Here is a 13,752-nt window from a genome sequence, read left to right on the forward strand (position 1 = left end):
TTCATCATAATCTATACCCTTTTTCTGTGCAAAACCTTTTACCACAAGTCTGGCCTTATATCTTTTCTAACCTCCTTCCTCCTCCTTCAGCCGATAAACCCATTTGTTAGGCAAGGCTCTTTTTTTTGCAGGTAAAGGGACTAAGTCCCAAGTCTTATTTTTCATCAAGGAGTCCATCTCCTCTTTCATGCCTAGTTGCCACTGTTGTTTGGCATTCACCTGCATTGCTTCTTCATATTCTTCTGGTTCACCAGAATCCGTTAATAAAATAGAATACAAAGAAGGAGAAAATCTTTCAGGGAGTCTACTTGTCCTCGTAGAACGTCTAACACTTGCAGGAGTTTGTGGGACAATCTGTTGTTGCTGAGCATCAGGTACCTGTGGCATTTCATTTTCAGGAATCTCATCCAACACCACATATTCTTGTTTCTCCTGTTCATGCTTGTTTTCCTGCATCTGTTCTTTATACATAACCTTCTCATTGAATATAACATCTCTACTTCTAATTATTTTCTTATTTTCAAAATCCCATAACCGATAGCCATATTCATCTATCCCATATCCAATGAAGGTACATTTCTGAGATTTAGCATCAAGCTTGGTTCTTTTTTCTTTATCAACATGGACAAAAGCTTCGCAACCAAAATTTTTTAGAAAAGAATAATTTACCTTTTTACCAGTCCATGCCTCCTCTGGAATACCACCATCCAAAGGGGTTGAAGGTCCTCTATTTATCAAATAGACAGCAGTATGTACAGCATCTGCCCAAAAATGTAAGGGCAATCCAGCATGCAATCTCATGCTCCTCGCACGTTCCATGATGGTCCTATTCATTCTCTCTGACACACCATTTTCATGTGGAGTTCCTGGAACTGTCTTCTACTTTCGAATCCCATTTAAGGAACAGTAATCTTCAAATGCTTTGCTGCAATACTCACCTCCATTATCCGATCTGAGACACTTCAACTTTTTTCCTGTCTCATTCTCAACCAAAGCTTTCCATTTCTTAAAAGTTTCAAAAACATCTGATTTTTGTTTTAGGAAATATGCCCATGTTTTTCTGGTTGAGTCATCAATAAAAATAACATAATAACAAGAGCCACCAAGAGATGATACCTGAGGCGGTCCCCATACATCTGAATGTACAAGCTCTAACTTCTCACTCTTCTTCTCTTTCCCAACCTTGAGAAATCTGACTCTTTTCTATTTACCATAAACACAGTTTTCACAAAACTCTAAATCAATCTTCTTTAGTCCTGGCAATAGATTTTTAGAGTGAAGGATTTTCATCCCTTTCTCACTCATGTGCCCAAGCCTATGGTGCCACATTATCGAATCTGTTCTTGCAACATTTATTGTTGTTGTCCATGCAGTAACTTTATCTGTAGCAGCTAAGGTAGAGTAAGTGTTACCAGTACACAGATATAATGTGCCTACCTTCGCACCTTTAGCTACTACTAATGATCCTTTAGTGACCTTCCACATACTGTCTGAGAAGGTAACTATGCAACCTTCACTACCTAGTTGCCCTGCAGAAATTAAATTTCTTCTTAAATTAGGAACATGTCTTACCTCCTGCAGAAACTAGTCATTACCATTCTACAACTTGATCTTTATCTTTCCTTTTCCAACAATTTGACAGGGCTCATTATCACCCAAATATACCTGTCCAAAATCACCTTGAACATAATCTAGAAAATATTTTCTATGGGGTGTAGCATGAAATGAAGCCCCAGAATCTATTACCCAGGAATCATTAACATTATCCAAACATAAGATTAAAGCATCTTGTAAAGTATTACTTGCAATATTAGCTTCCTTACTGTCATTTTCATTTTTGTCTCCTTCTTTGTTTTTCCGAGACCAACAGTCTTTCTTTAGATGACCAGGCTTTCTGCAATACCAGCAATCTTTCTTTCCTCTAGATTGAGAGTGTCCTTTCTTTGACTTCCCTTGTGACTTCTCATTCCCAGGGCCTTTTCCTCTTTCCTTTGATCTTCCTCTATTCTCCACATTCAAAACACTACCCGATGATGTTGAAGTCTCACCTGTGCTTTTCCTTCGCATTTCCTCGCTTAGGATAACACCAACAATATCATCAAATACCAAAGTATTTTTACCAGAGACAGAGTTACTTACAGCCATAACCAAGCTATTCCAGCTTTCTGGCAAAGAACATAAAATCAAGAGAGCCCTAACCTCTTCTGCAAAGATAATTTTTACCGAAGATAATTGACTGGTAATTGTATTAAATTCATTTAAGTGCTCCGCTACAGATCCTCCCTCACTGATTTTCAAATTAAACAAACGCTTCATAAGAAATACCTTATTTGAAGTCGAGGGTTTCTCATACAACTTAGCCAATGTTGCCATCAAATCTACAGTCAATTTTGCTTCTGTTATATTGAATGCTACAGATGACGCAAGGCACAATTGAATGGATCCCAGTGCCTTTCTATCTAAAATGTCCCACTCTTCATCTGATATTGTGGTCGGTTTCTTTGCCTTTCCTTCCAATGGTCGCCACAAATCCTTTTGATACAGGTAATCCTCCATCTGCATTTTCCATAACTGATAATTCTGGCCATTAAACTTTTCGACCTTGAATTTGGAATCCTCCATTGCTCCCACTCAAATCTGAAAGTCTTGCCAATTTACAGAAAACCTCGCTCTGATACCAATTGTTAGGGTTTCAAACAAATCCGAAGCAAATATGAACTAACAATTATATGCAGATTTAAATACAAAAGATAAAAAAATAAATCAGGACACAGATAACACAGAGATTTAATGTGGTTCACCCAGAATGGGTTATGTCCACCATACAGAGCCGTCCAATCTTTCTTATTATCCAGCAAAAATAGTACATCAACCTTACAATGCCTTAAGCATCCCAGCCACTTATAACATGCGTTTTTAGGGCAACAAACAATGTTGGCCTTTTTAGGGTTTTATTACAATGTTGGTTTTCATCAATGAAAAATGGCAAAAAAAAATTTCTCGGGGGCTATCGCCCCCGAACCCCCGCTTTTCTCGGGGGCTGCTGCCCCCAAACCCCTACCCGGGGCCTGGCCTGGCCCCGGACCCTGGCGAGGATACGTGCTGAGTGTATAGTACTTTGTTGATCAGTCACCACATTTCAACAAATCTGAGCCATGCAAGTACAATCATCCATAAAGGAAAAAGTAGATCGGGAATTCCAGACCCATTTGTAGGCCAACTCCTTAATCACCATCAGTATATGCATCTAAGGGAGACAGGCTATCAAGAACCTTCTAGATTCAGAACCGTTAGGGTCTACCTGGTTAAGGGATTTCAAACTGTTGTAACTGTTAGGGAACAACATGGAAAATGATCTGATTACAACACTTCCTTGCTTGCTAGTACAAATCCTTTTCAACACAACTCTTCTACACACATGCAGACACTTCAAACTAGTTCGACAATACCTTCTTCTCAAACCACCGACACAAAAACCCTTCTCCAACTAGCCCTAAATACACTTTTCAGCTAGGGCGGCTACAAAACCTAATTATATCAATAAGATACAATGAATTTACATTTTGCATGGAAAAACACTCTTCCAAAATACATTACAGATCATTACAATAAATTTCTACAAGATTTCTGCCATTGAATGATCATCGCAGATCGATTTGATAAGCAATCAAACCTTTGTTACATTCTTCTAAGCACTTCATTGATTCCCAAGAAATCTGATCCTTGTACATACTCAAATACCATCTTATCATTATACATGAATTATGACATGTCATCACTAAGTTATGATAATGATAAGATCCGTTGCCAAACCTTAAATCATTACTAGTTAAAGATCTAATACCGATATTCATTCTTCTTCATAGAGTTCATAACATACAATTATAAATGTGTTTTCTGATTCACCAAACTTGATACAATTTCAATCACAAATTCATGCCAATGTTATGAACATATATTCTGAACTGCAACACTTGAATCTTCTCCAATCATCCATACCAGTCTCTTGATCATCGCTCAGTTCCTATTTACTAGTTGACAACAACTTAGCAGTTTTGTTGTCTAAATGATTCCACTACCAGTTAGGCTATATCGGTTGGTATAGATGACCTAGATGACTAAACAAACATGGTTGCCATCAATGATAATACAAATAAAGTCATCAAACAACCTATTACAATTATATCATCATCATCAAGCCAACAATCTCTATCAACTTTACCGATCATCTTCTCATCATCAATTATGCCAACAATTTGGTCATCTTCTCATCTCATCATCTTCATCAGTTATGCTTGCACCTTAATCTCAACATGTATTACAAATCTTATATAAAACCATACATTGAAAGTATTGATAGTGAGGTGTTGATTTCATGATTTAAATGTAAATTATTTGTTGATATGAGGATAATAGAGGCTTTGCAAGGATTGTTTTGATTAAGTAAAAGAAAGTATTTGAAAGTTACTCGAACCTTGGACAATTTAGGAGATCAAAAGAACAAGAAAGAAATGTGCCTGATCACTTTAAAGGATAGAAAGATCCCACCCAAATTAAAAGGGATCGACATACATAACATAAAAAACCAGAATCAGACAACTTTAGGACAACACAACAACAACAAAAAGACAGGACCTAGGACCCCTGCAGAAACAGAGACAAAGACAACTAAATACTTTTCATGATATCCTTAGCATGGACAACCATTTTCTTCATGTTGTCCGTCGAGGTCTTTAATTCCTCCAGCTCATGACCTTTGATGTCGCCCTTGATCCTTGTATTGGCTTTGGTCCTCTTTTCATGATCCTTCTTATCCGATTGATCCTTCTCACCATCCTTCTTTGCATTGTTCTCAAATCTATTGATCAGGATGTTCATGTTATCCACCGAAGCTTTGAGGATCTGAAAGTTTTGTTCTGCAATCTTCTTAAAATTGAGCTCCATTTTGTTGATTCTGCTACCCAGATTGTTCATTGCATTTTCCATTCCTTTCACCTCCTTGTTATCTTTCATCTCTTTGGCCTTTTTTCCATTGCAATGATTTTACCCACCATACTTTCAATTGCTTCCGCATTGTTAAGTACAACAACCAGTGCCTTAACATGTTCCACCAGGGGTTTATCAGCAATTGTTGCTTTTGTGATAGCCTTCATATCTATCTTCAAGCTGTTAATATCCTTCACCATGGTTTCGATGGTGTCACAAAAATCTTTTATGGTATCATAATCACTGATACCACTTTTATCCCCTTTATCCTCCTTTTGTAGACCTTGGGTGTTCAAACCCTCAATGTTGCCCATCACCATGTTTTCCTCACCCTCTTTATCTTGGCCCTCATCCTTCTTGTTATCCTCAACCTCCTACTTAGAATCTATTAGAACATGGCTAATGTCTTTATTATTTCCCTTTTTAGTGTTCTTCCTCTAACGTTGCTTTCTAGTTGCTTTCCCTTTCTTTTTTTTAATAATTTTTTTCTCAAAGGATTCAGTTTTAGACTTTGAAATGTCTGAATCCACCACAATCCTTTTCCTCTTAGCCTTATTCCTCCCTTTTTTACTAGTCTCCTCCGAGTCTCCCTCAGTCTCTGAATCAAAGTTGAATCTGCTAGATTCACTCTCCATATTCTCATCTCTTGCATTTTTTCCTTTAATAGGCTTTTCAATGCATCTCCCTTTAAGCATTTTATAAACCAAAACCATAAGCCCCTGGTGGAGGGCATGGTTCACCTTTGGGATCTTTCTAAATCTCCTTGATAGTGTGGTCCATAGAGCAAGCAAGGTAATAAGGCAAGCTCACCTTTTCCCCATGGCAGAAATGGTTGAGTAGGACAAAGTGATGACCATAGGCTCTAGTAAACCTACCATCCAAAGTAATTTAGGTGATAGAAGCAAATAAAACAAACCTCCAAGGCTTGCATATCCTCTTTGGGGAATGGTAGGAATTGTCAATTTTCACCATCTTTCTCCTCTCATCATCTATGTCTAGGAACTTGTCTGTTGCTTTATCTGATATGTTGTGGTCCCTATAAAATTTCATGCCCTCAGTCATCATCCCTATAGCCTCAAATCTTTTCTTATTACCTCCCATTTTTTCTGCACTTTCCTTAAAATTCCTTCTCTCGGCTTCAGAACCTCTTCTTTGGTTTCTATAGATGCCATGTAAAAATGCTCAGAATCCATGCCAGACAATTATGGGAGGACACCTATATAAATGCTCATTACCTCCATAATAACCCTACATCAATAAAAGTGGAAGAGGCATTTAGAAACTATAATTAAAAGTACCATGTTTCCTAGCCTGGTTGTAGTTCAGATTAAGTAGGGATTTCATTTCACATGCGATCTCACTCTCACCATAACTAGTAATGTTGTCTTCCGATTGGCACGCCAGGTTGGCTGCCCAATCAGCACAGAAATTGGCTTCCCTATACACGTATAAAAACGCATTTAAAATTCCTCACTAATTTTCTTAGTCACTTTAATAGCATTGCTAGTTGATGAAGAAGGTGGGAATTTCATATTTAAACAGTTGATTATGTTCAATGAATCTCCTTCACACCAGACTCTAGTGCATTTGGCTTCCTTAGCAAGGATCATCCCATGGTAAGCCGCCATATCTTCAGCTACATGGTTTGTCTGATTTCCTATAGGAATGCTTTTTATGATTTTGCATTTTCCCCATTTGTCCCTAAGGACCATGCCACATCCTGCAATGCCTGGATTACCCTTTGAAGCACCGTCAAAGTTAATTTTTATCGAACAATTGGGCAAGCTGACCCATATCACACCCTCTCTAGGATTGATCTGAAAGTGTTCTTGACCCTTTAATCTCCACTTGTTGTAGATAAATTGATCATCCTTGTCTTGATGATTATCAATGCCTCCTATGATATTCATATTTTCCACTATATTTCTTTTTTATTTTCTCAATCTTAGCCTTAGAAACCTTCTCTCTGAATTTTTTTTCATTTCTCTCTTTCCATATACCACAACACATATGAGGTAAGGAAAGTTTCCACAATAAAGTAGTAGACTTATTCCTTGAAGGATGATGCCAAGAGTTGAAAACCTCCCGAATTGACTCTAGGAAGCCCCAACTAATTTTGAAGTGGTCCAAATATCTTCCCCAAACATCAACAGAGAAAGGGAAATGAAAGAGAATATGATTGATGGTCTCCTCATTCTGCTTGCACAAAGTACAAACACTAGGCATACTCATACCTCTTTTATTGATATTCTCAATTGTTAGAATTTTATCTTGAAGGGTTGTCCAGGAAAAAAATATTAATCTTAGTGGTGAGGCCTTTCACCCAGGCCTTATCCTAGCATGAATTTTCCATGTTAGAATACTGATAATAATAAAGTGTAAAGCGAAAAATTGAACCCTAGGTGTTCCCCCACTCTAAGGAGAGAGAAAGGAGGTCACTAGGATTGACGGTTTTCACTTAGGAGAGACTTTACATTCAAAAGAGGGGTTGAAACTCACAAGATCCAATCCCACACAATGCAAGATTGAATTCTAAATGAGCTTCAAGGGTTGAGACAGTAAGGCTACCCTCTTTTGTAAAGAATGTAGATAGAAGGATTGAACTAGGAGTGTATGTGAAAGTAAGAAAGATTCCCTTGCAGATAGAAATAGAAACATGGGATGAAGCTGCGGACCTGGAATTAGCAATAAAATGTCAAGACGATGTTTTCCTACAAGTTTGAGCGAAAGTTGACAGGACGATGGCGCCCGGAGTGCACACAATCCTCCGAAAAATCTGCGAAACGAAGGGGGATCTGTTCGTCTCTGCACAAGGATTCTAGATCTTCAATTATAGCCGCGTACCTGCAACCTACACATAGAAAAGAGGGGACGATTGGGGGGTTAGGGATTAGGGGTTTGCCTTTAGGTTAAACCCCAGTTTTGGAATTAACCAAGAAATGAGAATGTTGTAAATGTAAATGTTTGTAATGTAATCAAGTACTGATACCTTGTTGTAAGAATGTTTGTATTCTTACATGCGAAGGTGTAATGATGTTGTATGTTGTATGTTGTAAGTGATCTCCTCTTCAATGGTTGAATCCTTGTCTTGAATGCAACACTTAGCCTTGAATGGAGACTTAGAATGCTCAATTGCTTGAAGGAATGCTTGAATGCTTGAATGTTTGAATATCACTTACGCCTCTTGCACACATATCTTTTTCCTTTTTTTTTTCCTCCCTTTCTGAGAGGGGAAATGTAGTTTATATACTTGTCAATTAGGGTTAGAAGACTGATTTTTCCGACCTTAGGCCGACCTAGGAAAATTATTTTCCAATTTGCAAACTTGAAGACCCGATGCCCAACAAGAGACCGGGCCCAAAATAGGGCCAGGGACCAGGGCGCTGGGCGCCATGGTCCCACCTCCCAGGACAACAGGGTGCAAGGAGGATTAGGCCAAGGTGCAGAAAAGATGCAGTTTTTGATGTCGTAAATAGGTTTCGGGGTCTCCATTTAGGTTCAACATTGCACCGCCATCGTGAAGACCCAAATGCAATCGAAATTGCAAGTGTCGCAATTTTAGGACACTACATTTAGCCCCCACTTTAGTGGGAGTATAAGCGTACGCCCATACTTTCGATAAAGTACAAGGAAACAACATTGAAAGACTTTCACCACGTCAAGGAGGCAAGATACACCAAGCCCCCAGTGGACTAAGGATCTTATGACTTCGATTGAAAAAGTAAAAGGGAAGATCACGAGGGAGAACCATGACTGTCAGTAGTAAGGTTCCCTCACTATGAGTCATGCAAGAAAAATACCAAAAATTTTCAAGGAAAAGTTAAGTTCGCCAAGAAATTTTCAAGTATCCTGAAGAGATATGGACGGGGTGTATGCCCCCCTATGTTAAAGCGATCGCACACACCTCAACGGGGGTGATTGCTTTAAGGTAGTGATACACATAAGAAATGAGAAGGGAAAGGAGCACGTTATCACAAAGATTTAGCCCCCAAGTGTGAGATAAACCCAAGGATAATAGACACAAAACACAAAGCACAAGGTGACTTCGCTTTCCTTGGGGTCAATATGCTATATGATAATTCATGTATATCATATGTATGTATGCATAATTGTTCTTCATTCCCCAATCAAGGAAGGTCACCTAGAAGAAGGGAACACGTGTCTTTTGAGTCAACATGAGAGAGACCAAAAGAGATCTCAATGCTTTGCATCATCCTCAAGTAGAAAACACTAAGGACAACAAATAGAAGAATGAGAATAACACATAGAAGAAGTAACAAAAGATATCAATAGAGGAGGAGAGAGTTTGCTATGCTAATGAAACTAGTCTAGCACGTCATCCACCCCTCGATCTTGCTGATCAATTTTTTGGGAAGGCAGGAAACACGCTAGAGGAGGAACATCCAACACAGCAGATGGAGCTATCACAAGATCCAAACAAGGGCTATGTTCATGTTCCAAGCCATGTTGTTCTTGTCTAGGAGCTAAGATAAGTGCTTTAGAAAATTCGTTAGATAAATGGTTATCAATATCAACATATTCATATTCACTATCAGAAGCAAGAGAAGTAACATTTTCATCATGAATAACATTTTCATCTATATCCTCATCAAGATTTATAAAAATAGGATCTTTAACTCGCACAGGATCAAAATCATCATGCATCGTATGTTTAGGAGATTTTGGCTCAATTTTCGGCTGAGGAGAAAATGGAATAATACTAGCTGAAGGTGTTTTTGGGGATTGCAAAGTTTGAGAAGTAGCTGCACGAGCTCTAAGATGACGCTTTCATCGGCGTTCACGTGCGGAATGATTTTGTCTAGTCTTAGTAGGAAGTGGAGAAGATTGAGGAGGAGGAATGTTCTCATCCTTATCACTTGGGTGTTTAGGTTGTGGTCTCTTAGGTTGGATAATAGGAGAAGAAGAAGGTCTCTTCTCTTTATAAGAGGAAGGAGGAGGCACTGCTCCATATAAAGTAGGAATATCTGGTTTAGGAAGGAGACCAAGTCCATCATGACGAGGAGGTATAGGTCTACTTTTAGAAAGTTTATCAGACATAGTCACATCCATAGGGATGGGTTGAGAATCTTCTTGAGGAAAGACATTAGTTTTATCTTTCAAAGGAAGAACTTCCTTCTCAAGAATGATAGGAGTATCAAGTTTGGGTGTCCTAGGTTCACTTAAAGATAGGATCATATCTTTTTTCCACTTTTGATAAGATTTGAAAAGATGATCACTTCGCGGTGGAAGAGATTGGAATTGTTTAGGCTAAAAATAATCAATAGGAATGCTAGAAGTTCTTTCAGCTGATTTAAAGAGACTATGATTGACAGTAACAACTTCACCATTATGAGGAAATTTCAAACACTTGTGAATAGGAGAAGCAATAGCTTTCATGGAAGATAGCCAAGGATAGCCTAGCTTCACACAAAATTGTTCAGATGATGGAATAATAGAAAAGCTCACATCAAGAGATTTGTTATGGACCTCAATAGGTAATGTAATAGAACCAATTGCAGGAGAAGAAAATGCATCAAATAATTTCACAACCACATTTGTTTTGTCATAGATCACTTGATTCAATTGCAAAGTAAAAAGAAATTCTTCAGTAATAACATTAACCATGCAAGAAGGATCAATAAGCACTCCACGACAAGGTGTATTCTTGACTTTTTCAACTATATATAAAGGACCATCAGGTGCCCTGATAGTTTCACTAGAATCAAATGTGATGGAAGGTTCTTTAGGGATTTTCTACTGTTCTACAAAGTTAATCACATTTGGAGTCATAGACACAAGACCATCAGGTGAGAAAGAGGAATCATTAGTCTCAATCACATTAGAGGTATGAGAAGGTAATGGATCAGCAAAAATCTTAAGATTTTGGTTAGGAAGAGCTATAGATGTGTTGCCTTTATCATTCACACCTGAAACAGAGATAGTATTATTATCAATCAAATCTTGAATTTTACCCTTTAAAGCAAAACATTTTTCAGTATCATGCCCAGGTTGACGATGAAATTGACAAAAAGATTTGTTATCAAAATAGGGTGAATTAATCTTTGCAGGATCTATTTGCTTTATAGGAGGGAGAGTAAGAACATTTTGTTCCAATAACTTATTCATAATACTATGCAATGATTCATTCAAAGGAGTAAACTTTCTTTCTTTCTTGAAAAACTTAGAAATAGGAGGCACACCTGATGCTGCATTCACATTATTGTTGGTGATGTTTTCATTGAACTTAACAGACTCTCTGCTCGGTTTAAACTTCCCAAATGGTTGTTGACTACTATCACCCTTATCACTCAGAGCCATAGGATTTGCTTGTTCCATTTGACTCACAGTCAGTTGATAATTGTGAAGAGTTGCACACAACTGTTGGAAAGAAGTAAACTCAGAAAATAGAAGTTTTTCTCTAATATCTTTTTGTAAATTAGAAATAAAGATTCTTTGAATATCATTGTCAGGTACTGGAAAAGAAATTTGAGCACACAAATGCTTATATCTACCAATGAAATCAGTCACTTTTTCTTTAACACCTTGTTTACAATGCATTAAATCAATCAAAGTAACTTTAGGACTTATATTGTTTTGAAATTGTTGAATAAAAGCATTTGCAAGTTGTTGGAAAGAAGTAATAGAATAGGAAGGCAACGAGCAATACCATTGTAGAGCCTTATCTCTTAATGTTCTAGTAAACAGTTTTGCAAGCAACCTTTGGTCATAAGCAAAATCGGTACATATTGTTCGAAAAGTCTTAGCATGTGTTAGAGGATCACCTTTACCATTATAAAGCTCCAATTGTGGGATTTCAACATGCTTAGGAGGGATAGCTCGAACAATGTCAAGAGAAAGTGGGCTCGCAACATCAAATGTGGGCACACTAAATTTAGATTGATTCATAGAAGCAATTTGTTGTTGTAAAGAGGAGACAGTTTGTGCAAGATTGTTAATGGTCACTTCAGTCGAAGAGTTCATATTAGACATGTTAGATTGTGATGGAGGTATTATGTTATTGAAAGAAGGTATTGATTGAGAGTAAGGTGGTGGGGCACTATGATGGTTAGTCATAGGAGATGATTGGAAAGAAGGAACACTACAAGGAGGAATGGAATGGTTGAATGAATTGCCCCCTTGCGTCATGTTCATTTGTGGAGATGTAATAGGGACACTCATTGAAGGAATGAATGAAGAAGTCGGATTGAATGAAGGAAGAGGGTTGATTGAAGAGGAAGGATTGCCTCCATGTCTGGTGATCATAGGTGGAATGTCTTGTATTGAAGTAGTCATTATGTTTGATGTAAAAGTAGGTATGCTAGCAATAGAAGTTGTCACAGGGATAGAATGATTGACTTGAGTAAGAGGTTGTGTATAACCTAAAGTTTTGGCACAACTCTTCATAGGCATCACATTTGAATCCATAATGTGTGCAATACCACGCAAAATATCAATTCCATTCTTATCACTTTGAACCATACATTTTAGACCCTCAATTAATGAAAGAGCTTGACTATCGGGGTATTCTCGAGACATCCATTGCTGAAAATCATCAAATTGGTTATCTAATTTCGAAAGTTGTTCTACAAAAACCTCATGGAGAGCTTCTTCATCATTAAGAGGATTAGAGGAATTACCCATGTCCTCGTTAAAAAGGCCATTCAAATTAGGTTCCATCTCCTCGGTAATTAAACCTTGGAAAGACTTAATTCTAAGGCTTCGTCTAACGAGAATAGTGTAAGTAGGGCTTATTGTTGTAAAACTCATGCACTAGAGAAAGAGAGAAGATTTTGAATTTAGAGGTAGCAAATTTCAATAAAATCAGCCAATCTCCTAGATTTAAGCTGTTAAATGCAATCACGACAATCTCCCAAAATTTTGAAAAAAATGTCAGGGACCGTGGCGAACGGAGTGCACACAGTCCTCGCAACTTTTTTCAAAATTTTCAGAGATGAAAGTTATGATGATTTTAAAGCTAATTTGAAAAAATTGAGTGAGTTTACGATCTTTAGATAGGCCAAATTAAAGTTGCAATCTCAAAATTGAACCCTACCAAGATTATTGAAAAATGCAAAATTTGAATTTTGAAAAGGAGAGGGAAACTGAAATTTTGAATTTTATGATTTTAGAGGGAATACTAAAAGCAATGCAAGCTTTGAAATTGAAAAGTTGACTCAATTTCACGCAAAATTCAATATTGAAGGCGGAAATCAAAGTTGTTGCATTTAAACACTTAATTTCAAAAGTCACAAATTGCAAAAATTTGAATAAAGCACTGAAACTTTGAATGAATGCCAACACACTTTTCAGATTTAGGACAGCAAGAAACACAATTTTGACACAAAATTTCAATTTCAACAATTTTTGAATGATTAGAAGCCTTAATCCAAGCAATCACTAGACCAACTTTGACTTTAATTTTGAAAGTGTTAGAATTGATGAAATCAGCCAAGATTCTGGATTCTAGTAGAAAAATACAGTAAGATCTAGCTCCCGAAATTTCAGAAAAAATGTCGGGGACAATGGCGCTCAGGGTGCACACGGTCCTTGCAACTTTTTTCAAAATTTTCAGGGATGAAAGATATTATGATTTTGTTGCGGAATCCAAAGTTACAGCCGATTTGGAGGTGTTTTGATCAGTGAAATCATCAGTCAAAGGTTGAATCAAGAGGGTTTTAAAAATTAGGGTTTTGACACTTAACCACTTAATTTTTAGAACTAAAGCACAAATATGAATTGATGATTTGCAATAGAAGGGTAGATCTG

The sequence above is a fragment of the Cryptomeria japonica genome, chromosome 3 (genome assembly GCF_030272615.1).
Source record: "Cryptomeria japonica chromosome 3, Sugi_1.0, whole genome shotgun sequence".
Classification (NCBI taxonomy): domain Eukaryota; kingdom Viridiplantae; phylum Streptophyta; class Pinopsida; order Cupressales; family Cupressaceae; genus Cryptomeria; species Cryptomeria japonica.